The 25,627-nt window shown below is 43.6% G+C and overlaps 1 protein-coding gene across 7 annotated transcripts in view; it reads right to left on the reverse strand.

Annotated features, from left to right (window-relative positions):
• Ncoa6 (nuclear receptor coactivator 6) overlaps window positions 1-11,873 on the reverse strand; it is a 139,378-nt gene extending 127,505 nt beyond the window's left edge. For 4 of the 7 annotated variants that reach the window (XM_045155744.1, XM_045155743.1, XM_045155742.1 and 1 more), the window contains exon 1: window positions 11,806-11,871. The gene's annotated coding sequence lies outside the window, so the exon portion shown is untranslated. Of the gene's footprint in view, window positions 1-11,324; window positions 11,374-11,805 lie in introns of those variants that run through there. The other 3 variants (XM_045155745.1, XM_045155741.1, XM_045155740.1) reach the window with 3 other exon arrangements.
• Window positions 11,874-25,627: the final 13,754 nt, after the last annotated feature.

Consider the following 25,627-nt stretch of genomic DNA (forward strand, 5'->3'; position numbering starts at 1 on the left):
GCACTTGGGAGGCAGAGTTCAAGGCCACCCTAAGACTACATAGAGAATTCCAGGTCAGCCTGAGCTAAAGTGAGACCCTACCTGAAGAAAAAAAAAAAAGGGCTACGGAACTGGAGAGTTCTCAAAAGAAGAAACACAGATGGCATATAAACATCTAAAAAAATGTTCAACATTCCTAGTCATCAGGGAAATGCAGATTAAAACTACATTGAGATTCCATCTTATTCCTGTCAGATTGGCTACCATCATGAAAACAAATGAACGAAACTGCTGGTGAGGATGCGGAAAAAGAGGAACCCTTCTACACTGGTGGTGGGAATGTAATCTGGTCCAGCCATTGTGGAAATCAATGTGGAGGTTCCTGAAACAGCTAAAAATAGATCTACCATATGACCCAGCTATGGCACTCCTAGGCATATATAATAAGGACTTGTCTCACTACCTTAGAGATACTTGCTCAACCATGTTTACTGCTGCTCTATTCACAATAGCTAGGAAATGGAACCAGCCTAAATGCCTCTCAACTGATGAATGGATAATGAAGATATGGCACATTTATACAATGGAGTTCTAATCAGCAGTAAAGAAAAATGAAGCTATGAAATTTGCAGGAAAATGGATGGATCTGGAAAGGGTTATACTAAGTGAGGTAACCAGGCACAGAAAACCGAATGTCGCATGTTCTCTCTCATATGTGGATCCTAGCTACAAATGATTGGACTTGTGTGAGTAGGAAGAAAACTCAGTAGCATAGGCCAGTAAGCAAGAAAGGAGATATAAAGGGAATAGAAAGAAAGGGAGTGGGGACCAAATAGGATGGTATTGTATATATGTAAGTAGAAAAACAGAGTAATGGGGTGAAAAAGCCTAAGTGAGGTCAGGGGAAGAGACTGAGTAAGGAAAGGTGGAGGGAGGGCTGAGGTGGGAAAAAGAGGTTTATTTTGGCTTACAGGCTCGAGAGGAAGCTCCACAATGGCAGGGAAAATGATGGTATGAGCAGAGGGTGGACATCACCTCCTGGCCAACATAAGGTGGACAACAGCAACAAGAGAGTGTGCCAAACACTGGCATGGGGAAACTGGCTAGAGCACCCATATGCCCACCCCCAACAATACACTCCCTCCAGGAGGTGTTAATTCCCAAATCTCCATCAGCTGGCAACCTAACATTCAGAACACCTAAGTTTATGGGAGATAATTGAATCAAACCACCACAAGGGTTAATCAAAATCTAAGAGGATATGAATAAGTCATATAGAAACATACTTTTTTGGACAATGGAACACACAGGAGCCACAGAATGTTCCTAGAAAATTTTCAGTGCCAGGGATAGAATCCCTTCAAGTGAGTTGTTGGCCAGGGATGTCCCTGATGCCCCCAAAACATTACAGGCCATTGCTGAGGCCGTTGGTTTCCCTCCAGGATTAGATGGTAAGATTCTGTTGCTAAAAACTCCACATACTTGGGCTGTAATATCACTGAGAAACCCTGCTGGACCTGAGCTAAAAACCTCCTCCATGCAGACCAGCTGAAAGAAAGCTGGAAAAAAACATGCTGCATGCAGTTCAATGGGAGAGAGAGAAACACCAGTGAAGATACCCAACAGTGGATACTGCAAGCCTTGTATTTGGTCAGCCAGGCCAAATGAGCCAACAGGTGTAATAGTGTCACATCTATTATGGGGGAAACCAACCACACTCTACTGGAGGCCCACCCCATGGGAGGGAATACATCCCTGATACTGAAAACCTACAACAGGGGCAGTCATGAGTCCTAGAAGTATAACGTCTGCTACTGTCTGGCTAGAAGTATATGCTATGGGAGCTGAAGAGATGGCTTAGCGGTTAAAGCATTTGACTACAAAGCCAAAGGATCCTGGTTCAAATCTCCAGGACCCACATAAGCCAGATGGACAGGGTGGTGCATGCGTCTGGAGTTTGTTTGCAGTGGCTGGAAGCCCAGGTGCACTCATGTTCTCTCTCTCTCAAATAAATAAATAAAATTTTTTAAAAAGTATATACTATGCTCACCAAATTGCCCAATAAGCACTTCTTTAAATGTTCATACCCATATATTAATACTACTCTCACTTTTGGCTAGAGAATCTTCTCTTTTCAGATGGCAGTGACCTTGGGATGACTCAGAAGGCATCATGGTGCTGAGAAGAAGTGACAGAGGAGTGCTCAGCACTGTAATATCTCAATCACACCTTCCATGGCTCAGGGTCCATTGCAGAAGAGGTGGTGGAAAGAATGTAAGAGCCAAAAGGGAACGACTCCTTACAACATGCTCCTCCAGACACAAAATGGCCTGGATATCCATGACCTCGGTGCCTGACACTACCTACACAAGACCATCATAATAGGAGGAAAAGATCATGACATCAAAATAAAAGAGAAGCTGATTGCGGGGGGAGGGGATATGATGGAGAGTAGAGTTTCAAAGGGGAAAGGGGGGGGGGAGGAAGAGAATACCCTGGGATATTGTTTACAATTATGGAAGTTGTCAAAAAAATACAAAACAATTTGATCCTTAGTATTGTAAAAACAAATAAAATAATGAGACAAAATCACCTTGTAAAATACTAACTAAAAGCAAAAGCAGGAGCTGGAGAGATGGCTCAGAGGTTAAAGTGCTTGTCTGTAATGACTAATGACCTGGGTTGGATTCCTCAGTATCCACATAAAGCTAGATGCACAGTGGTGCATGTGTCTTGAGTTCGTTTTCAGGGATGGAGGCCCTGGTGTGCCCATTCTGTCTCTTTGTCTCTGTTCTCTTTATCTCTCTCCCTGCTTGCAAATAAATAAGTAAAAATATTTTTTAAAAGAATTTAACTTATTGGAGTTGCAAAGGGAAATGTGGGGGGAGGGAATTACCACGGTTTGTTGTCTATAATTATGGAAGTTATAAATAAAAAAAATTAACTCATTTAATCCTTTTAGTAACTCTATTTACTACTATCATCCTTAAAGATGAGGAAGCTGAGGCACAAAAAAGTTGCATAAATTTGTCCCAGGTCACACAAATGGCAAGCAGCAGAGCTGAAATTAGCACATCAGATTTCAACAAAAAGCTCACAAGTGGTAAACAAGCACCCTTCAACATATGATATTAGGATCACTTATTACCATAGGGTAAAATATGAAATAGCACTCTACCTCATTCTACACACAAATGAATTCCAGATGAATTAGAGTTCTAAACATTAAAGGCAAAACAAGAGATTCTAGAAGATAACATACAAAATAACTTCAAAATCTTAGGGGAGCTGGGGGTGGTGGCGCATCATGCCTTTAATCCCAGCACTCAGGAGGCAGAGGTAGGAGGATCTCCGAGAGTTCAAGGCCACCGAGAGAGTACATAGTGAATTCCAGGTCAGTCTGAGCCAGAGTAAGACCTTACCTCGAAAAACAAAACAAAAACAACAACAACAAAAAAATCTTAGGGGAGGAAAAAGTAAAACCAAATGCATTAAAATTCATAACTTCGTAAAAACCTTAAACGTGTTTGTTTTTATTTATTTTTGCAGTGCTAGGGACTAAAACACAAGGCCTTAAGCATATAGGCAAATGCTCTAACACTAAGCTATATACCCTCAATCCCCAGATATTTAAAATAAGAAACAGCCAGGCATGGTGGCGCATGCTTTTAGTTCCAGCACTTGGGAGAAAGAGATAGAAAGATGGATCACTGTGAGTTCAAGGCCAGCCTCAGATTACATAGTGAATTCCAGGTCAGCCTGGGCTAGAGCAAGATCCTACCTTGAATAACCAAAAATAAATAAAATAAGGAATAATCTAGAAAATGACATTTGTAATACATATAAGCAAAGAATTAATAATCAGAATGTGTAAAGGCATCATTTGAAAAAGATAATCCAGTGAAAAATGGCAGAGCTGGCAGGGTGTGGTGGAACACACCTTTAATCCCAACACTAGGAGGTAGAGGTAGGAGGATCGCTGTGAGTTCAAGGCCACCCTGAGATTACATAGTGAATTCCAGGTCAGCCTGGACTAGAGACCCTACCTTGAAAAACCAAAAGAAAAAAACAAAAACAAAAACAAACAAACAAAAAAAAAATGGGCAAAGGAGGCTGGAGAGATGACTTAATGGTTAGGGCACTTGCCTACAAAACCAAAGGAGCCAGATTCAATTCCCCAGGAACCAAGTGAGCCAAATGCATAAGGTGGCACATGCATCTGGAGTTTGACTGCAGCGGCTGGGGGCCCTGGCATGCCCATTCTTTCTCTCTCTCTCTCCCTCTCTCCCTCTCTCTCTCTCTCTCTCTCTGTGTGTGTGTGTGTGTGTGTGTGTACAAATAAATAAATAAAAATATTTAAAAAAATATCCAGGATTCCAGGCATGGTGGCACACATCTGTAATCCCAGCACTTGGAAGGCAGAGGTAGGAGGATCACCATGAGTTCAAGGCCAGCCAGAAACTACACAGTGAGTTCCAGGTCAGCCTGGGCTACAGCAAAACTCTACCTCGACCTCCCAAAAAAGAAAGAAATATCCAGTAGTCTATGTCATGTTGCAGGTACACAGAATGTGTAGGATCTAGCCACAAAGGCAGAAACAAGATAGTTATTTCTCCCCAGTATAGAAATTGAATGTGGACTAGAGAGATGGCTTAGCTGTTAAGTGCTTGCCTGTGAAGCCTAAGAACCCCAGACTCAATTCCCCAGGACACACGTAAGCCAGATGCACTGGGGTGGGGGGGGTGCATGCATCTGGAGTTCGTTTGCAGTGGCTGGAGCCCTGGTGTGCCCATTCTGTCTCTCTCTATCTGCTTCTTTCTCTGTTGCTCTCAAATAAATAAAAATAAATAAAATTTAAAAAAAGAAAAGAAATTGAGTGGGAACGTAAAAGTTGAACATCTAATATGCACACCCCATAGATAAAGGGTTGACAAAGACTTTGTAAAATAATCTTTCAGCCTGTGATATAGGTTCTTTGTCATAGCTGTTCAATTTTGCCACTAGTGACACAAAAGTAGCCATACACAATATGTAAATGAGTGTACTTGTGTTCCAATGGAATTTTATTTACAAAAACAGATTATGGACAGTTTGAACTATGGGCCATACTGTACTAACTCTAATACAGGAAGCTGTCATTTTCCTATACTCTAGTAATACTTTATGCATCTTACCCTGCCTTTTATATCTGCTGAGATTTCCAATTTTTAACAATATTTTATTTTTATTTATTTATTTGAAAGATGGAGACAGAGAGAGAGGGAGAGAGGAAGAGAATGGGCACACCAGGGTCTCTAGCCACTGCAAATGAACTCCAGTTGCATGTGCCACCTTTTGCATCTGGCTTACAAGAGTACTGGAGAATCAAACCTGGATCCTTTGGCTTTGCAGGCAAGTACCTTAACTGCTAAACCATCTCTCCAGCCCAATTTCTGATTTTTCTAAGCAAAAAGTACACTGCATTTAACATCTTTGCAATGTTTTAAAAATAAAAAAACAATATCTCCCTTATCTGTGATCATTTTTGTCCTTATCTCACTGTTTCAAAAATATCTCTTTGACAGCCACAATATCAACCTAGAAAGCTAGACAAAACAACAACAAAAACAAACAAAAAAACCTCACAATGCTGGCTCTGAATACCTGGAATTTCATTTTTCTTATTTCCTCTTTTCTTTTCCCTTCCTCCCTTCTTTCTTTCATTCTTTTTTTCTTTGACACAGGAACTCATGTAGCCCATTCAGCCTCAAATTGGTTATGTAGCTAAGGATGATCTTTCATTTCTTTTCTTTTTTAATAAAGGGCAACTTTAATATTTTATTTATTTATTTGAGAGAGAGAAAGAGAGAATAGGCTTGACAGGGCCTAGAGCCACTCCAAACGAACTCCAGACTCATGCACCCCCTTGTACATCTGGCTTACGTGGGTCCTGGGGAACTGAACCATGGTCCTTAGGCTTCGCAGGCAAATGCCTTAACTGCTAAGCCATTTCCCCAGCCCCTCCCGTTTTAAAATTTTTATTTATTTATTTGAGAGACAGAGATACAGAAGTAGGCAGGTAAAGAGAAAGAGAATGGGCCTGCCAGGGCCTCAGCCACTGCAAACAAACTTCAGATGTGTGCGGCCCCTTGTGCATCTGGCTTACACAGGTCCTTAGGAGTGGAACATGGGTCCTTTGGCTTTGCAGGCATGCACCTTAACTGCTAAACCATCTCTCCAGCCCGATCTTGCATTTTTTTTATCCTCTTGCCTTTGCTTAAGATTACAGGCATGCATGACCATGCTTGGTTTATTAAATGCTGAGAATCAAACACAGAGCTTCAAGCAAGTTAGGCAAGTACTCCATCAGCTGAGCTAGATCCCCAGTCCTACATATACTTCTTTATACTACATTATAAAGTCAGATCTAGAGGCTGGAGAGATGCCTTAGTGGTTAAGGGACTTATCAGCAAAGCCTAGGGACCCAAGCTCAACTCCATAGTACCCATGTAAAACCAGATGCACAATGCTACACATTATGTCTGGACTTCACTTGCAGTAGCGAGAGGCCCTGGTGCACTCCTTCTCTCCCTTTCCCCCTGCCTCCCTCTCTATGTCATACAAATAAATGAAATTTTTTTTGTTGTTGCTGTTTTGAGGTACAGTCTCACTCTCTAGCTCAGGCTGACCTGGAATTCACTATGTAGTCTCAGGGTGGCCTTGAACTCAGTGATCCTCCTACCTCTACCTCCCAAGTGCTAGGGATTATAGGCATGCACCATCATGCCGGGTTCAAAGTATTTTTTTTTTTGAGGCAAGCCCAATAGACTGTTTTGGTTTTTTTTGTAATGAAAGAGACAGGAAGAGAGAGAAAAAATGGTGCACCAGGGCCTCCAGCCACTATAATCAAACTCTAGATGCGTGTTCTACCTTATGCACCTCGAGCATGCATGGCCTTGTGTGTCTGGCTTACATGGGATCTGGGGAGTTGAACATGGGCCCTTAGGCTTTGCAGGCAAGCACTTTAACTGCTAAACCATCTCTCCAGTCCCTGAAATATTAGAACAAAAAAAACCACAGAAACAAAAAAAACTTTAGATGCCAGGCATGGTGGTGCAGACCTTTAATCCCAACACTTGGGAGGCGCAGGTAGGATCACCATAAGTTCAAGGCCACCCCACCCTGAGACACCCAGAATGAATTCCAGGTCAGCCAGGGCTAAAGCAAAACTCTACCTTGAAAAACAAAACAACAACAACAAAAAGCCCTTTAATAAGTGAAAGAAGATATAGGGCTAAAGGAATGGTTTAACAGTTAAGGAACCTGCCTGCAAAGCCTAAGGACTTAGGTTCAATTCCCCACTACCCACATAAAGCCAGATGTACAAAGTGGCACATGCATCTGAAGTTTCTTTTGCAGTGGCTGGAGGCCCTGGTGTACCCATTCTCTCTTTCTGCCTCTTTCTCTCTCAAATTAATTTTAAAATATTTTTTGTTTCATTTATTTATTTGAGAGAGAAAAGGGGGGAGGAGAGAGAGAGAGGGAGGGAGGGAGAGAGAGACTGACTGCATCAGGGCCTGCAGCCACCGCAAACATAGGCACTCCTTGTGCATCTGGCTAACGTGGGTCCTGGGGAATCGAGCCTCAAACCAGGGTCCTTAGGCTTCACAGGCAAGCGCTTAACCGCTAAGCCATCTCTCCAGCCCTCAAATTAATTTTTTAAAAAAGTAATATCTTGTTATGGGTGTGAATGTAACTGTAATTTAAAAGACATGATGGCCATCAATACTTCAAGGCATCTGTTTTCTTGTTGTAAAGTTACACATGCTGTTAGTACTAGAAATGTTGGCTGCATTCATATTGGAACAAAATGGCAACTTTTAGATAGCAGTTAAGTTGATTTTTTTTCCACCCAGATTCATAGATTTCCCTCTTGTTCCATGTAAACTCTCAGATGTCATTCCCCATTCCTACCAGGAGGTATGTCTTCGATTCAACAGACATTTACTGTATGCATGTTAAGTATTATGTTAGGCTTGTGGGGTTAAAAGTTCTTTAAAAAAGAATCACTTTGGACTGGAGAGATGGCTTAGTGGTTAAGGTGCTTGCCTGCGAAACCTAAGGACCCATGTTTGACTCCCCAGATCCCACATAAGCCAGATGCACAAGGAGATGCATGCATAAAATTGCACATGCACACAAGGTGGCACATGTGCCTGGAGTTCGATTGTAATGACTGGTGGCCCTGGCACGCCAATTCTCTCTCTCTCATAAAGGGGAGGGGCTGTAGAGATGGCTTAGTGGTTAAGGTGCTTGCTTACCTGTAAAGCCAAAGGACCCAGGTTTGACTCCCCAGGACCCACGTAAGCCAGGTGCACAAGGTGGTGCCTGTGTCTGGAGTTAGTTTTCAGTGTGGAGGCTCTGGCATGCCCCTTCTCTCTCTCTCTCAAATAAATAAATATTTTTTTAAAGAAGGCCAGGTGAGGTGGTGCACACCTTTAATCTCAGCACTCAGGAGGCAGAGGTAGGAGGACTGCTGTGAGTTTGAGGCCACCATGAGACTACATAGTGAATTCCAGGTTCCAGGTCAGCCTGGACTACAGCGAACCCCTATCTCAAAAAAAAAAAACAACACAAAAAAACCCTTTCATTTTGAGTACTCAGACCAAAGAGAGAAGCAGACATGTAAACAATGACAGTTTAGGATGATAATAATTATAAATTATAAGGACACAGAGATGTGTGTGTCTTTGCTCTAGCCATCAGAAAAGGTTTTTCAAAGGGATGATGTTTCAAATGTGTCCTGAAAGGTACATTAGTTTGGGAGGGGAGTGTATGGTAAGCTTTACGTTTTTATTTATTTGCAAACAGAGACACACAGAGAGATACAAAGAGAATGGGTGCGCCAGGGCCTGCAGCCACCACAGAAAAACTCGAGGCATACCCCTTTTATGCATCTGGCTTTACATGGGTGTTGGGGAATAGAACCCTGGGTAGTTAGTCTTTGTAGGCAAGCACCTTAATGGCTGAGCTACCTCTCCAGCCTATGGCTAAAGTTTTTGATGAATGGATACTCTTTTGAAGTACTGAAGCTAGACTGAAGACTTGGGAATAAATAATAAGGTTCTGAACTAAGTAACAGACTATAGGAATTGAACAGGAATTCCATTTGTTAGGTTGGCACTATAGTTCAGTACTACAATGCCAAGGCAAGGCCCTGGGCTCAATTCCTAGCATCACACAAACAAAAAAGATATATACATACAAACATGCATATATATACACACATATATGTATATATGCCAGCAAACACAATACTTGGTAGCTATTTTGATATAACTGTAATCCAAAGTATCTTTACAGGATCATAATACCTAATATAAATGTTATGCAAATAGTTGTTATACCATTTGGTTTAGAGAATAATGACAAGAAAGAAAACTGCCAGTACTTGGCACAGATACAATTTTTCAAAAGAATGTTTTCTATTGATCAACTGAAGCCACGGATTAAAAAAAAAAAAAAAAAAACACTCAGTGGCTGTAAGCCCTGGCACACCCATTCTCTCTCCCTCTTCCTCTTTCTCTGTCAAATAAATAAATAAATATTTTTTAAAAATAAAAAAAAAACCACTCAGATTATAAAAGCTCTTTTTTCAAGGTAGGGTCTCACTCTAGCCCAGGCTGACCTGGAATTCACTATGTAGTCTCAGGGTGGTCTCAAACTCATGGCAATCCTCCTACCTTTGCCTCCCAAGTGCTAGGATTAAAGGTATGCACACTACACCTGGCTCAACTATGAATTCTTAAAAAAAGAAAAGAAAAAAAGCTGAACAATATTTTAAGGCCAGTTTAAAAAAAGGACAAAAAAAATCAACTATGAATTCTTCTCTATCATGACTAGCGATCCTAGGTTTCTACCACGGATCATGTTTGTTTGCAGTTTTCCTTTTAAGCTTTTGTTTTCTTGTGCTGTGAAATAAATAAACATCTAGAAAAGAAGGAACATTTTTGAAAGTATAGAAAGAGGTTCTTTCCTTCCTTTTTTTTTTGTTTTGGAGGTAGGGTCTCAGGCTAGCCCAGGAATTCACTATGTAGTCTCAGGGTGGTCTAGAACTTGGGGCGATTCTCCTACCTCTGCCTCCCGAGTACTGGGATTAAAGGCGTGCGTCACCACACCCAGCTCTTGAAAGTTCTTAAATTTATTTATTTATTTATATGCAAGCAGAGGGAGAGAAAGAGAGAGAATGAGCAAGTCAGGGCCTCTTGCCCCTTGCAAATGAACTCCAGATGCATGTGCCACTTTGTGCATCTGGCTTTACATGGACAGTGGAGAACTGAACCTAGGTCGTTAGGCTTTGCAGGCAAGCCCCTTAACCACTAAACCATCTCTCTAGCACCCAAGAAACTTTTCTTTTTTCCACTAATGGAGATGAGGTATAAAATATACAATAGCTGTTTGCCCATCTTTTTGTATTCTTTTCAGCCTTTGTACTGACAAACATGAAATAAAAACAAGAAGTTATGGTTCCGTAATATATGCTGTTTGACTTAGCAAGTCCCTTTAAGGTCATGTATAGAATGAGGAAGCAGCAGGCCATTTCCAGGAGACCCCCTTGCCACCAACGTATAAGATCTTAGGCGGTCAACTTTACCTTCCCAAGTCTCAGCTAAAATCACTACTTCACACATGATCTCTACGACCCTTGTAGTTTTTACATTATCCACTGTTCTTCACCATCCAAACTGGCTTCGATAAGACCTTTCAGATGACCTCCCAGGTGACCCTGCTCTCAAGCAGTGGACAGTCCCCTTCCTGGAAAGACACCTTGGGTCACCGCCCCCAAACAGCCGGGTCCCTCCTTTTAAAGACAACTGCTTGAGTTGATAGAGGTTCTCTCTCTGTTTTCTGACCAACCAGTTCCATTCTCTTGTTACCTTTTGCTGGTCAGCTCCTACATCCAACCCCCAACCCCTTCTCTCCTTTTTCGCGTTGCTGACCTCCAAGATGGGTAGTGGGGTTCCTGGTGTGCGGAGAGCGGGGGGCGGGGGGTGAGAGGCGCTCATAGGTCCTCGGTTCCTTTGGGAGTCCTAAGGACTTGGAATTCTGCGCCAGGAGCGCTTCGGTGTGATTTCTGTGCCCGTACCCCCATGTCTTAAGCAATCACCTCCCCCTTCAGGCAAAGAATGGCCCCAGCAATGACAGCCTGAACTTGCCCACCGCCCGCGGCCAGGCCGCCTCCCCCCCACTCCCGGGTCCCAGGTGCCCAGGGGTAGGGGGGGTTCGGATCCCTGCCCGTGGGCCCAGACCCCACGAGCTGCCATCCTCTCAGCCCACCGACCCACAAACCCGGCTTCCGTGCGCACCCAGCGTCTTTTCTTCGCCTCCTCCCGGCAATCCACGTCCGGCTGCCCCTAGATCCCGGGCCGCCCAGCACTCCCTGGGCGACCCCGCACCCTCCCTCCCGCGTCCCCGGTCCCCGTCCGCCCGCAGGCCCCGGGCCCGCTCGCTCCCCAACAACATGGCGACGGGGACGCGAGCGCGGCCGGCGGCCGGGCGGGGCGGCTCCGCGCCGAGCCCCACACTCGGGCCGAGCGGCGGCAGCGGGCGGCACACACACACACACACACACACACACACACACACACACAGAGACACACACACATACACACACACAGACACACACACACACACACACGGCCGCCCGGCGCCATTTTTCGCGCGCCAGGCCCGGGCGGCGCCAGCTCGTCACGAAGCCGGGGGATCAGGCTGAGCCCCCCGCGGACGCCCCGGCAGGCCCAACCCCGTCACCAAGGCCAGCGTCGTCGTCGCCGTCGTCCGTCTCACCTGAGCGCCGCCCGGGCCCTCTCGGGCGGGCCTCCACGGAGCGCCGGCCCCGGGGCCGCCGTACGCAGGCCCCCCCCCCACCCCCGCCGCCGCTGCCGCCGCCGCCGCCGCCCTCGGGATCCGCGTCCGTCCTCACACGCGCGCGCGCGCGTCCCGTCTGTCCCGGCCGTCGGCGCCCGGCCGCCCGCAGCCCGACCCGGCAAGGGCCTCAGGGAGCCGGTGGGGCAGGGGGAGGGGGATGGGCCGGACCGGGCCGGGGAGGGAGGGAGGGGGAGGGAAGGAGAGAGGGAGGGAGGGAGGGAGCGCGGGGCGGGGCGGGGCCGAGAGGGGGCGGGGCCTCGCCCACGTGACCGGGCGTGTACCGCCCCCCCCTCCCCGGGAGCGGGAGGTGGGGCGCGCGAGCTCACGTGGGCGCTCACGACTCGGGGCTGGGGTGCCCGTGGGTCTCTCGTGTGCTCTCCTCTCGGCCCTGTTCCACCACGCCGCCTGAGTAGCCCCTGGGTGTGTCAGCTCTGCCGGCCTCAGTTTAACCCCCCCCCCCCGCCCTCCATCCCCCCGCGTAGAACTCTTGGGCATAAAATAGTATTTCCTCATCCAGAGGAACCGAGGGAAGACACGGAGGGCGCTTGGCACGGTGTCCGATGCCTGCTGTCTTAACAATGTCGTTATTAGCATAGCGTCTAATTAACAGCGGTGATAAAGATGATTAAACCTTTGTTATCTGCCTATAAATGATCTTCCTGCTTTTTCCCATCATCACCACTACCACCCTAGCGAACGCAGTAGCTAGTACTCCCAAAATATTCTTTTCGGATAACATTTTTATTTATTTATTTATTTGAGGGTGAAAGAGGCAGAGAGAGAGAATAGGTACCCCAGGAGGACACTGCTCCAGATGCATATGCCAGTTTGTAAAAGCTGGCTTACGTGGATCCTGGGGATTCGAAACTTGGTCTTCTCGCTTTGCAGGCAACTGCCTTATCCACTAAGCCTTTCTTTCCAGCCCCTAAAATATTCTTGAGTGAGCACTCCCAAAATGTAGGGAGGCCTCCTTGGATTCAGATCCGTCAGTTCTCTCTCCATCCTGTCATGATTTTCTTTGCCTCCGAATCTCACCTTCATCTGCGAAGTGTGAATTGGGGCCCTGTTATGCACATTACAGGCACTAGAAGATGAGCAGGTAGATTGTTGACTCAGTCATCATTCTCATCTAAGAAAGGGACTTAGGAACTCTTTCTTTCCACAAATACTAGCTGAGTACACACTGCACACCTAGACTGGTGCAGGAGCCATCTCACATGCCCCCTGGTATCCTCCAATCCACTCTCCACTTGTGTCAGTACAGTGACTAGGCTAAGTCAGAAATCTGATCATGTCACTCCTTTAGTAAAAGCGATTTGACAACCTAGATGCTGTATGTGTACACACACACACGTACACACACACACACACACACACAATCTTGCAAGCAGAAGGCAGACTCGGGAAAGAAGAGGACTACCGGAAGAGAAGATTGAGGATAATGGGGATGATTATGAAATACATGTGAAAATTAATAATGAAACCTATTGATAAAATTAATCAAATTAAATTTTAAACCCATTTTTATGGTTCATCATTGCTCCTAAAACAGAGGCCAGGGCTGGAGAAATGGTTTAGCAGTTAAGGTGCTTGCTTGCGAAGCCTAAGGACTCATGTTCAACTCTGCAGATCCCTCATAAGCCAGATGTACAAAGTGACACAAGCATGCTAGTCACCCATGTGCACAAGATGGCACATGCATCTGGAATTGATTGCAGTGGCTGGAATTCACACGCCAATTCTCTCCCTCTCTCTCTCTCATTAAAAAAAAATATGTATATATAGGGGTTGGGGATTTAGCTCAGTGGATGAGCTTGCCTAGCAAGCGCAAGGCCCTGGGTTCGGTCCTCAGCACCGAAAAAAAAAAATGTATATATATAAAATAAAAATAAAGGCTGGAGAGATGGCTTAGCGGTTAAGGCGCTTGCCTGAGAAGCCTAAGGACCCATGTTCTACTCTCTAGGTCCCACATAAACCAGACACACAAGGTGATGCGCAAGGTTACACATGCACACTAGGTGGCACATACGTTTGGAGTTCGAGTGCAGTGGCTGAAGGCCCTGGTGCACCAATCCTCTCTTGCTCTTTCTCTCATAAAAATAAAGTTAAAAAACCAGGCGTGGTGGAACATGCCTTTAATCTCAGCACTTGGGAGTTAGAGGTAGGATGATCAACATGAGTTTGAGGCCATCCTGAGACTTGAAATCCAGGTCAGCCTGAGCTAGAGTGAAACCCTACCTCGAAAAACCAAAAAAATTAATAATAATAAGCTAATTAATTAGTTAATTTTAAAAAAAGGCTAAATAAATCTCTGTTTCAGTCACCACATCCCCAGACTTATCTCATGGTCCTCTTTGCTCTGATCTGCTCCTATAGTTACCTTTTCTTCCCACAGCTACCTTTTTAATACTTTATATTCTTTTCTCTGGCCCCATGATCCATCAGATAGATTCTCTTTCTGATAACCTTCAGATCTCAGTTCAAGTATGACTACCCCAAGAATACCCACTCTGGCCTCTCCCTCCATCAGACAGGCTCTCCAGGCAGCATGTACTTGTCTTCAACAGAGTATGCTCAGTTGTTTATGATCTGTCTTTGCTACTAGACTGGATTAGCAACAGGAGGGAAAACTTATCCGTCTTGCTTATTGCTGTTTCCTCAGTACCATAGCACAGTATCTGACACAGAGCAGGTATTCAATACATTTTGTTATGTGAATCCTGTATGCCATTCAAGGTACTAGTCTCAAGACAGTAAAAAGAAAAAGTGAGGGACTGGAGAGATGGTTCAGGAATTAAAGGCATTTGTGTGCAAAGCCTGATGCCCTGCCAGGTGTGGTGGCACACACCTTTAATCCCAGCTCTCAGGAGGCAGAGGTAGGAAGATCAATGTGAGTTCGAGGCTAGCCTGAGACTGCATGGTGAATTCAGGTCAGCCTGGCCTAGTGCGAGACCCTACCTCAAAAAAACAAAAGCCAAGCCTGATGACCTGGGTCTGATTCCCCAGTACCCATGTAAAGCCAGATGCACAAAGTGGTGCATGCATCTGGAGTTCATTTGCAGTAGCAAGAGGTCCTGGCTTCTCTCTCCCTCTTTACCCCCTCTCTCTGCTTGCAAATGAAAGAATAATTTGAAGAAAAAAAAAAAAAGAGGGCTGGAGAGATGACTTAGCAGTTAAGGTGCTTGCCTGAAAAGCCAAAGGACCCAGGTTTGATTCCCCAGGACCCACGTAAGCTAAGGGGGCACATACATCTGGAGTTTGTTTGCAGTGACTGGAGGCCCTGGCACACCCATTCTTTCTCTCTCTCTCTCTCTCTCTCTCTCCACCTGCCTATTTCTCTCCCTATCTCTCTCACATAAATTAAATTAATTTAATTTTTTAAAAAAAGAGGAAGAAGAAGCCTGGGCATGGTGGTGCACACCTTTAATCCCAGCACTCAGGAGGCAGAGGTAGGAGGATCGCCATGAGTTCAAGGCCACCTGAGACTACATAGTGAATTCCAGGTCAGCCTGGGTTAGAGTTACCTTGAAAAACCAAAGAAAGAAAGGAAGAAAGAAAAACCCACAGTGAGACATCACTTCAGGACAATTGTGTGTGTGTGTGTTGTTCCTTAGGAACTGTCCACCGTTTTTTTTGAGACAGGGTCTCTCACTGGCCTGGAACCTGCCAAGGAGGCTAGACTGCCTGGTCAGTGAGCTCCAGGGATTCTCTGCCTCTACCCCTCTCCCCAGCACTGGGATTAACAAACCCATCACAACACAGTGAGTTATTTCTACCTGGGTTCTGGAGATCAAACTCAGGTTCCATTCTTATAAGACAAATAATTTACCACCTTAGTTATCTCCCCAGCCTTAATAACAACTTTTTAAAGACAGAACATGGAGCTGGGGATATGTAGTTCGCTCAGTGGACTGCTTGCCTAGCATGCATGAAGCCTTTGGGTTCAATCACCAGCTATACCATTAACTGGGTTGATGGTGTGCATCTATAATCCCAGCATTTGGATGGAAGGTTAATAGATGGATCAGAAGTTCAAGGTCATCCTCAACTGCATAGCAAATTTGCGGCTAGCCTGGGCTATATGAGACCCCATTTCTAAAAAAAAAAGTAAATGTTGGCAAGGATGTGGAAAAATTGGCCCCCTGTGTGTTACTAGTGGGAATGTAAATATGAAAAACTGTTTGACACGTTCTCAAATAGTCAAGTATAGGATTACTACTTGAGCCAGTAGTTTTATCTACTTCTAGATATTTATCCAAAAAAAGGTCTCTATACGCCCATGTTTATAGCAGCATTATTCACAAAGAACAAACTCTGGCAGTGGCCCAAGAATCCATCAACAAATGAAGGGAAGCAGAATGTGGCCTGTACCACAGAATGGCATTCAGTCTAAGAAAGCAAAGAGAGGATGGGAGGATAGCTTAGTGGTAGAACGTGTGCTTAACATGAGCAAAGGCCTGGTTTCAATTGCCAGGACCAAAAAGAAAATAAAAATATTCTGGGCTGCAGAGATGGTTTAGCGATTAAAGCGCTTGCCTGCAAAGCCAAAGAACCTTGATTCAATTCCCCAGGACCCCCATAAGATCAGATGCACAAAGTGTCTGGAATTTGTCTGTGGTGGCTAGAGGCCCTGGCACACCCATTCTCTCTCTCCCTCTCTCTCTCTTTCTCTCTCTATGCCTCTCTCTCAAATAAATAAATGAAAATATTATGACACATGATACAATGTGAGTGGTCCTTGAAGACATCATGCTATATAGAATAAACACAAAAGCAAATATCATATTCTTTTATATGAGATAGCAGTCAATTTTATAAAGACACAAACTGGGCTGGAGAGATGGGTTAGTGGTTAAGGCATTTGCCTGCAAAGCCTAACGACCTGGGTTTGATTTCCCAGTACCCACATAAAGCCAGATACACAGTGGCCAATGCATCTAGAGTTCATTTGCAGTGGCTGCAGGCCCTGAAACACCCATTTTCTTTCTGTGTCTTTTCTTTTTCTCTCTATCTCTCTCTGCTTGCAAATAAATAAATAATTACATATATATTTAAAAAGACACAAAGTCAAACCAGGCTTGGTGGAGCATGACTTTAATCCCAGCACTCAGGAATCAGAGGTAGGAGGACCCCATGAGTTTGAGGCCAGCCTGGGACTATAGAGTAAGTTCCAGGTCAGTCTGGGCTAGAGTGAGGCCCTACCTTGAAGAAAAAAAAAAGATATAAAGCAAAAGAAAAATTGTTAAGATGGGTCTGGAGCTCCAAATGGCTCAGAATTTAAAGATACTGGCAAAGCCTGCCAGCATGGGTTCAATTCTCCAGTACCCCCATAAAGCTACATACACAAAGTGGTGCACGTGTCTGGAGTTCATTTGCAGTGGCAGGAGGCCCTGGCACACCCATCCATACTCACTTTGTCTCTCTCTCTTTTCCGAGATAGGGTCTCACTCTAGGTCAGGCTGACCTGTGTAGTCTCAAAGTGGCTTTGAACTCACTGTGATCCTCCTACCTCTGCCTCCTGAGTGTTGGGGTTCTCTCTTTCTTAAATAAATACTTTTTAAAATTGTTAAAATGAGTGCTGGAATTCTTTTTTTTTCTTTCTTTCTTTTTTTTTTTTTCCCACTTAGCACTTATTCAATATCGTACTTGAAATCTTAGCCAGACAACAGAAAAGAAAGAAATAAAATGCAACTTAAGAATGAAAAAATTTGGATTTTCTCTCTACATGTAAAAGACTCTAAAATCATCATCAGAAAAATGTTTGAGCTGTTAAAGGCATTCAGAAAAGTAACATGCTTTAAAAATAACATACAAAAATCAATATCTTTCTTAAACATCAATACTGAAATGATAACAAAGAAATCCAGATAATAATCTCATATGCAATAAACAGAAGAATAAAATGCAAGAATAAACATAATCCAGGATGTTAAAGACTTCAATAATGAAAACTTTAAAACTATGGAGAAAGAAATTGGAAAAGACACTACAAGTGGGACTTCCAATGTTAATACAGCAGAAGAAATATTGCATAAGTGACTGTGTCACTAAAAGTGTTGTAAAGATTCAGTACAATCTCTTTCAATATCCAAATGACATTACTTATGAGTTGAAAAATGATAATCCTGCAATTTTAAGTCACAAATATCCAAAGCAATCCCAAGGGGGGAAAAAAAAGAAATGCAGATATGTGACTTCAAATTATACCACTGAGCAGGAGTAATAGAAACATCATAATAATAGCACAAACTAGATTTGTAATCCAAAGGCATAAAATAGATAACAAAGAATTAAACTCACATAGCTACAACCATCAGATTTCCAACAGAAGTGCCAAAAATATACATTGGGCAAATGATAGTCTCTTCAACGGAAAACTGAATAGTCACATAGAGAAAACTAAAACTAATGGTATTTCCTAACCTATACAAAAATCAATTTAGCTCTCTCTCTCTTTCCCCTCCTCCTGAGATCTCATTCTTCAAAACTAATTATTACTCCTTCAAGAATAAATAATACTTTTCTCCTTCTCTCTTTCTTTTTTTTTAATTTAATTTATTAGTTTTCATTTCAGTGAATACAGGCAGTTTGGTACCATTATTTAGGCTCATCTGTGATCTACCTCCTCCCATTAGACCCTCCTTGTTAATGAAAATGGGTCGTGTATTGTGGAGTTAGCTCCCAGTTGGAGGCTCAATTCCCCAGGGCCCACGTTAGCCAGATGCACAAGGGGGCACACACATCTGGAGTTCGTTTGCAGTGGCTGGAGGCCCTGGCACGTCCATTCTCTCTTTCTATCTGCCTCTTTCTCTCTGTCTGTCCCTTTCAAATAAATAAAAATAAAAACGAAATTAAAATACTTAAATGAATAAACAAATAGCAGGAAGAAGAAGAAAAAGATGTTGAAATGAATTGAGGCCATGGCTCATATTGATCTGGGTATAGCTCCCCAGAATTCCATATAAAAAAGCCTGCTGCTAATGGAATTTCAAAGGGGAAAATGTTGGGGCGGGGGAGGGAATTACCATGGGATATTTTTTTATAATCATGGAAAATGCTAATAAATCTTTTTTTAAAAAGCCTGCTGCTGTAATAGATGACTGTCATCTCAGTGTGCCTACTGTGAGATAAGAGGTGACAGGAGAACCCTGCAAGCTTGTGGCCAGTTAGCCTGTTGTCTGCCGCAATGAACAAGAGACTCCGCCTCACAACAAGATGGAAGGCAAAGACCAACACCCAAAGCTGTTCTCTGACTTCCACATGTGCACTGTAGCACATGAACACTTATATTCTCACAGAGAGAGAGAGAGAGAGAGAGATTCCAGAGCTATGACCATCCCATATTTTTTCACGTGTATGCATATGTGGTATGTGTGCATGTATGCATGTGGGCACATGTGTGTGCCATGGAGGGCAGAGGTTGCCACCAGGTATCTTGCTCTGAGGAAGTGTGAGAGAGAGAGAGAGAGAGAGAGCAGTGAGAGAGGAAGGGTCTCTCACTCGAGCCAAGAGCTTGCTGATTCAGCTAAACTAGCTCGCTTGCTTGCCCCAAACCCTTTTACCTTGCTATTCATGTTTAGAGCTGAAGTTCGTGGGTTTTGCAAGGACTGGAAGGGATTAGGAGAGACAGGGACCCACTTGGGAACTTATATAGATGAAAACAACAGGTTTATAGGCCACATAAATACAGGAAGGCAGCACAGGGACAAAATACAGGCATGAATTGACTGGTATAAGGTTGGGCTGCAAGCCAAGACGCCAAGTTGCCATTTATTAGCCACATATTATTGGGCCAATCCAACCTCTGTTTTACAAATAAGGAAATTGGGACCGAAAGATTTGTTTTCTAGGGCACAAAATATTTTCTACTTTATTTGTTATTAGATCTTTACATGGCTTTTGTTTTGCATCCCTGATAGACTGTAAACTCCTCAGGGAAGCTAATTAATATTTTTATGCTTCAGTCGCTTCACCTGGACAATGCAAATAGCAAGGGTTTCTACCTAATACAGCTGCCAAGAGGATTAAACTTATCAACATGTATAAATGGTCAGAAGCACGCTTAGCACATATTATAGATTCAACGAGCAGCAGATTAAGAAGCTGTTGCACAGAATGTTCTGAGCAAGAAAAGTGGTCCAAGAACATCTAGGATTATTCTGAAATCTGCCCAGGGTAAAGAAAAAGCAAATCTATTCTTCACTGGCATTAGTAGTTTGATTAGCATTTATTGAACTTCTCCTGTCATATGTATGTACAAGTAGGCTTAAACCTTGCAGTGATAAGATTGTTAGGGAATATTTGAATGATGTCTTTAAGAAAACAACAGCAGGGCCAGAGAGATGGCTCAGTGGTTAAGGTGCTTGCCTGCAAAGCCTGAGGACCCTGCTTTGATTCCCCAGTACCCACATGAAGCCAGATGCACATGTGCCTGGAGTTCATTTGTTGTAGTGGCTGGAGGCCCTAGCATGCCCATTCTCTCTTTCTCTCTCTCTCCCTCCCTTTTTCTCTTTCAAATAAATAAATAAATAAAAACCTGGTTGGGGGGGAGAAAGTAAAAATAAATCCATCTGAAAAGTGTCCACATGCTGTCTATAAAGCTTATCAAACAGAGGCTAATGACAAGGTTACCACATTTATTTGGGTGCCCTATAGGAAGATACCACTTTTAATTGAGCACCATTCACAGGGTAGACATATGTTGTCTAAATTTAGTGTGTTGGGCTGGAGAGATGGTTCAGCAGTTAAGTGCTTGCCTGTGAAGCCTGAGGACCCCAGTTTGAGGCTCGATTCCCCAGGACCCATGTAAGCCAGATGCACAAGGTGGTGCATGCATCTGGAGTTTGTTTGCAGTGGCTGGAGGCCCTGGTGCACCGATGCTCTATCTGCCTCGTTCTCTCTCTGTCACTCTCAAATAAATAAAATAAGCAAAAAAAAAAAAAAAATTATTGTGTTAATTTATCAGTAGGTGGCAGTAGCATGCCTTGTTATGTAGTAGTGCCTCCTAACATCTCAGACAAGTAGAGGGTTACTTTTCCTTTGTATAAATGTTTAATGTGGGCAAACAATAGCTCACTTTTGGGGAAGAAAGAATTGAAAATGGAAGAAATAGAGTGATAGCTACATGATTGGAAAAAATTTGGGTCGATATCAAGAAGTGACCACACCCTCACAACAAGGGAAATATTTTTAGTATTTAAAGACATCTGTGATGGTTAATTTCAATTGTCAACTTGACAGGGATTTAGAATGACCATAAAAACAAATCTTTCAGCCTGTCTGTTAGGGATTTTCTAGATTAGATCAACTGAGGTATGAAGACCCACCCTAACTGTGGGGGGTGCCATTCCATGGCCTGGGTTACTGACTGTATAAAAAGGAGAAAGCTAACTGACTGCCAGCATTCATCACTCTCTCTGCTTCCTCTCTGCTGATATGATATAAGCTGGCTTCCTGCTTCTGCCATACTTTCCCTGACACAATGAACCATACCACCTAGAGCTGTAAGCCCTTTTCTTTCTATGAGCTGCTTCTGGTCAGGTATTCTGTCCCAGTAATGAAAAAGTCACTGATAAAGAAAATTGCTACCAAGAGGCTGGGTATGGTGGTACACACCTTTAATTCCAGCTCTTGGGAGGCCAAGGCAGGAGGAGCACCATGAGTTCAAGGCCATCCTGAGACTACATAGTGAATTCCAGGTCAGCTTGGGCTAGAGCAAGACCCTACCTCAAAAAAAAAAAAAAAAGAAGAAGAAGAAAAGAAAATTGCTATCAAGAAATGGGGCCATTGGGCTGGAGAGATGGCTTAGCAGTTAAGCACTTGCCTGTGGAGCCTAAAGACCCCTGTTGGAGGCTCGATTCCCCAGGACCCATGTAGGCCAGGTGCACAAGGTGGCACATGCATCTGGAGTTCATTTGCAGTGGCTGGAGGCCCTGGCATGCCTATTCTCTGTCTATCTGCCTCTGTGTCTCTTTGTCTGTCACTCTCAAGTAAATAAATAAAAATAAATGAAAACATATTTTAAAAAAAGAAAGAAATGGGGCCATTGATGTGATAAACTTGACCATGTGGTTTTCTTAGTCTTTTGGAAGGGTTTATGGGAGAAATGTGGAAGGATTTTGAACTTTGGGCTAGAGAAGCCTTGCAGTGCTATAAGCAGAGGTTCGTGGGCTATTTGCTGCCCACTCAGAACTGCACATGCTCCGTGGGATCTCTGGGAAAACAGGAAATGATTCAAGTTATGGATTCAAGGCCGAGAGAAATGTGGACAATGTAGGCTTGATCATAAGGTTTCAGAGGGGAACAAGGACTCTATCAAGAACTGGGCTAAATGCAAACCATGTGATATTGAGGTAGAGAAGCTGTCCACATTCTGGTCCAGGTTGAATTTTAAAGCAATGGACTAATATATTTGGTGGAAGAAATTTCAAAGCAGGAAAACACTGAATCTGTGGTATGCTTTTCTTTGTTGCACTGAATCAGATCTACAATGAAAGTGAGTAGAAACATACTAAAAATATAAAGTTTGGAACTGAAAGAAATATAGGTGAGTTTAAAATCCCAGGTCCCGAAACTGCTGCTATGTTAACTATTATTATTGAAGAGATGACCACCATTAAAAATAAGCCAACTTCTTTGTACTGGGGCAATAGGAAAGATGTCCTGAGGGTAAGACTGAATCCATTGAAGGCTCAAGCTAAGAAGAATATGAATTTTTTAATGAAGTTTAAAAAATATTTTAATCTATTTATTTGACAGAGAGAAAGAGAGAGAGAGAATGGGAGCGCCAGGGCCTCCAGCCACTGCAGCCAAATTCCAGATGCGTGTGACCCCTTGTGCATCTGTTTAATGTGGGTCCTGAGGAATCAAACCTGGGTCATTTGGCTTTCCAGGCAAATGCCCTAATCACTAAGCCATCCCTGAAGCCCCAAGAATATGAATTTTTTTAATTTATTTATTTGAGAGCGACAGACACAAAGAGAAAGACAGATGGAGAGAGAGAGAATGGGCGCGCCAGGGCTTCCAGCCTCTGCAAACGAACTCCAGACGCGTGCGCCCCCTTGTGCATCTGGCTAACGTGGGACCTGGGGAACCGAGCCTCCAACCGGGGTCCTTAGGCTTCACAGGCAAGCGCTTTAACTGCTAAGCCATCTCTCCAGCCCAAGAATATGAATTTTTAATAAAATGTACTTATTTGTATATTTGAGACACAGAGAAAGAGGCAGAATAAGCACACCAGGGCCTCTAGCCACTGCAAATGAACTCCAGACTCACGTGCCATCTTGGGCATCTGGCTTATGTGGGTCCTGGGGAATTGAACCTGGGTCCTTTGGCTTTGCAGGCAAGCGCCTTAATTGCTAAGACATCCCTCCAACCCAAGAATATGAATTCTTTTGAAAGGAAAAGGCTTAAAGGAAGAATGCTGAAGAAGGTTGCTGTCCTCCAAGGTCAGCATAATCAGACTTAAAATTGTGGTCCAAGGCCAAACTTGTCCCTATCTGGCAGCAGAACTTGGTAGTGTTGCCCACATGATACTGATTTTGGAAGCACACACACAAAAAATGCAAAATATAGAGGGTAATGGACAAAAAGAAAAAAAAAGTACTACAGCTGTACGTAGTGCTGTAAGAAGGGAGTAGTGGTGCAAGCATTCAATCCCAGCACATGGGGGATTCCTATGAGTTCAAGACCAGCCTGGAGCTAGAGTTTTAGGTCAGCGTTGGCTAAAGTGAGACTCTTATCTTGAAAAGAAAAGAAAAGAAAACTAGAGAATCATGAAGTATTTCACCACAGTACCAGAGATCTGCTGAGGTTAAGCAGTGTTAGATAGGGTCCAAGTCCCTGCCCTGTAAGGGTACACAAAGCTGTGAATGTGAACTGTAAGGTGCAATGGACAGCCCAGAATGCTAAAGATGCTAGGACCATGAGACATCTGCCAATAAAAGCTGCAATCTCAGAGTGGGTCCCACCCACAAGAGAGGCTACAGATAGCAGATCTGAAGGTGGAGAGCTACCAAAGATTACTTGGGCCATATGATTTCATCAGGAGTCAGATATTAGACATGGAGCTGCAAGATTTGGTATTTGTCCTTCTGGGTTTTAGTCCTGCTTTGGTTAAATCTTTCCTTGCAATGCTCCCATTCCTCCTTTTTGAGATGGGAATGTGTATTCTATGCTATTTTATATAGAAAGTGTGTAACTTGTATTTTGATTTTTCTTTGCTCACAATTAATAGACTGCCTCGAATCACAGATGAGACTTTTGAACAGTGTTGGAACTTTTGAAGTTAGACTGAATGTATTATGCATTATGAGATGGCCATGAACCTATAAAGACAAAAGGTGGACTTACAGTGGTTAATCTCTGGTTGTCAACTTGACAGGATTTAGAATCACCATGGACACAAATATCTTGGCATGTCTGTTAGGGATTTTCTAGATTGAATTAATTGAGGTGGGAAGGTCCACCTTACTATGGGCAGCACCATTCCAAGGGCTGGGAGTCCTAGGCTATAAACAGGAGAAAGCTAGTTGAGCACCAGCATTCAGGACGCTCTACTTCCTCCCTGCTGATGTGATGATGAGAGCCATGCTTCTGCCATGCCTTCACTGTCATGATGAATTATAAGAAACTAAAAGCCTTACCCAGGCTGGAGAGATGTCTTAGCGGTTAAAGCACTTACCTGTGAAGCCTAAGGATCCAGGTTTGATTCCTCAGGACCCACATAAGCCAGATGCACAAGGTGGAACATGTGCTTAGAGTTCATTTGCAGTGGTTAGATGCCCTGGCACACCCATTCTTTCTCTCTCTGCCTCTTTCTCTCTCTTTTTTTTTCCAAATAAATTATTTAAATTTAAGCCTTGCCTTTTTCTTCCATAAACTGCTCCTGGGCAGATATCTTTCTCCAGCAAGAAGAAATTAATTGATACAAACCTTTTGAAAATATTTTGAAATTGGGACTTTACTCCCTCCTGCCTCTTCATTGGCAAGAGCTATGCATACTCTCTCCTTTTTCTTCCTTTAAGGCAATAAAGTCTCTCTACACTTATATAAAAAAAGAGCTGCCAAGATAGCTCAGTGATTAAAAGCACTAGCTTGCAAAGCCTGATGACCTGGGTTCAATTCCCTAGTAGCATCTATTGCTAGATACACAAAGTAACACATGCATCTGGAGTTTCTTTGTAGTGGTAAGAGATCCTGGCATGTTCATTCTCTCTCTGCTTACAATAAATTGTTTATTTTAATTCCAAAATTTTAAAACTTAAATCTTTTCTCAAAAATATTTTATTTATTTGAGAGAGAGATAGCAAGAGGCAGATGAGAGAATGGGCTCACCAAGGTCTCCAGCCACTGCAAACAAACTCCAGACACATGTGCTAGAATTCATATCTGCCACCAGTTACAGCACCCCAGCCCCATAGCAGGTGTCTGCCTGATATGGGCAGAAATTGCAAACTCAATTTTTAAAAATTTTATTTTATGCTTGTTTATTTACTTATTTGAGAGAGAGAGAGAGAGAGAGAGAGAGAGAGAGAGAGAGAGAGAGAGAGAATGGGCATGCCAGGGCCTCCAGTCACTGCATATGAACTTCAGATGCATGTGCTACCTTATGCATCTGGCTTATGTGGGTCCTGGGGAATCGAACCATGATCCTTTGGCTTTTCAGGCAAGCGCCTTAACTGCTAAGTCATCTCTCCAGCCCCTGCAAACTCATCTTTTTTATTTTTAAAAAGATTTTATT

This window comes from Jaculus jaculus, chromosome 8, assembly GCF_020740685.1.
Source record: "Jaculus jaculus isolate mJacJac1 chromosome 8, mJacJac1.mat.Y.cur, whole genome shotgun sequence".
NCBI lineage: Eukaryota > Metazoa > Chordata > Mammalia > Rodentia > Dipodidae > Jaculus > Jaculus jaculus.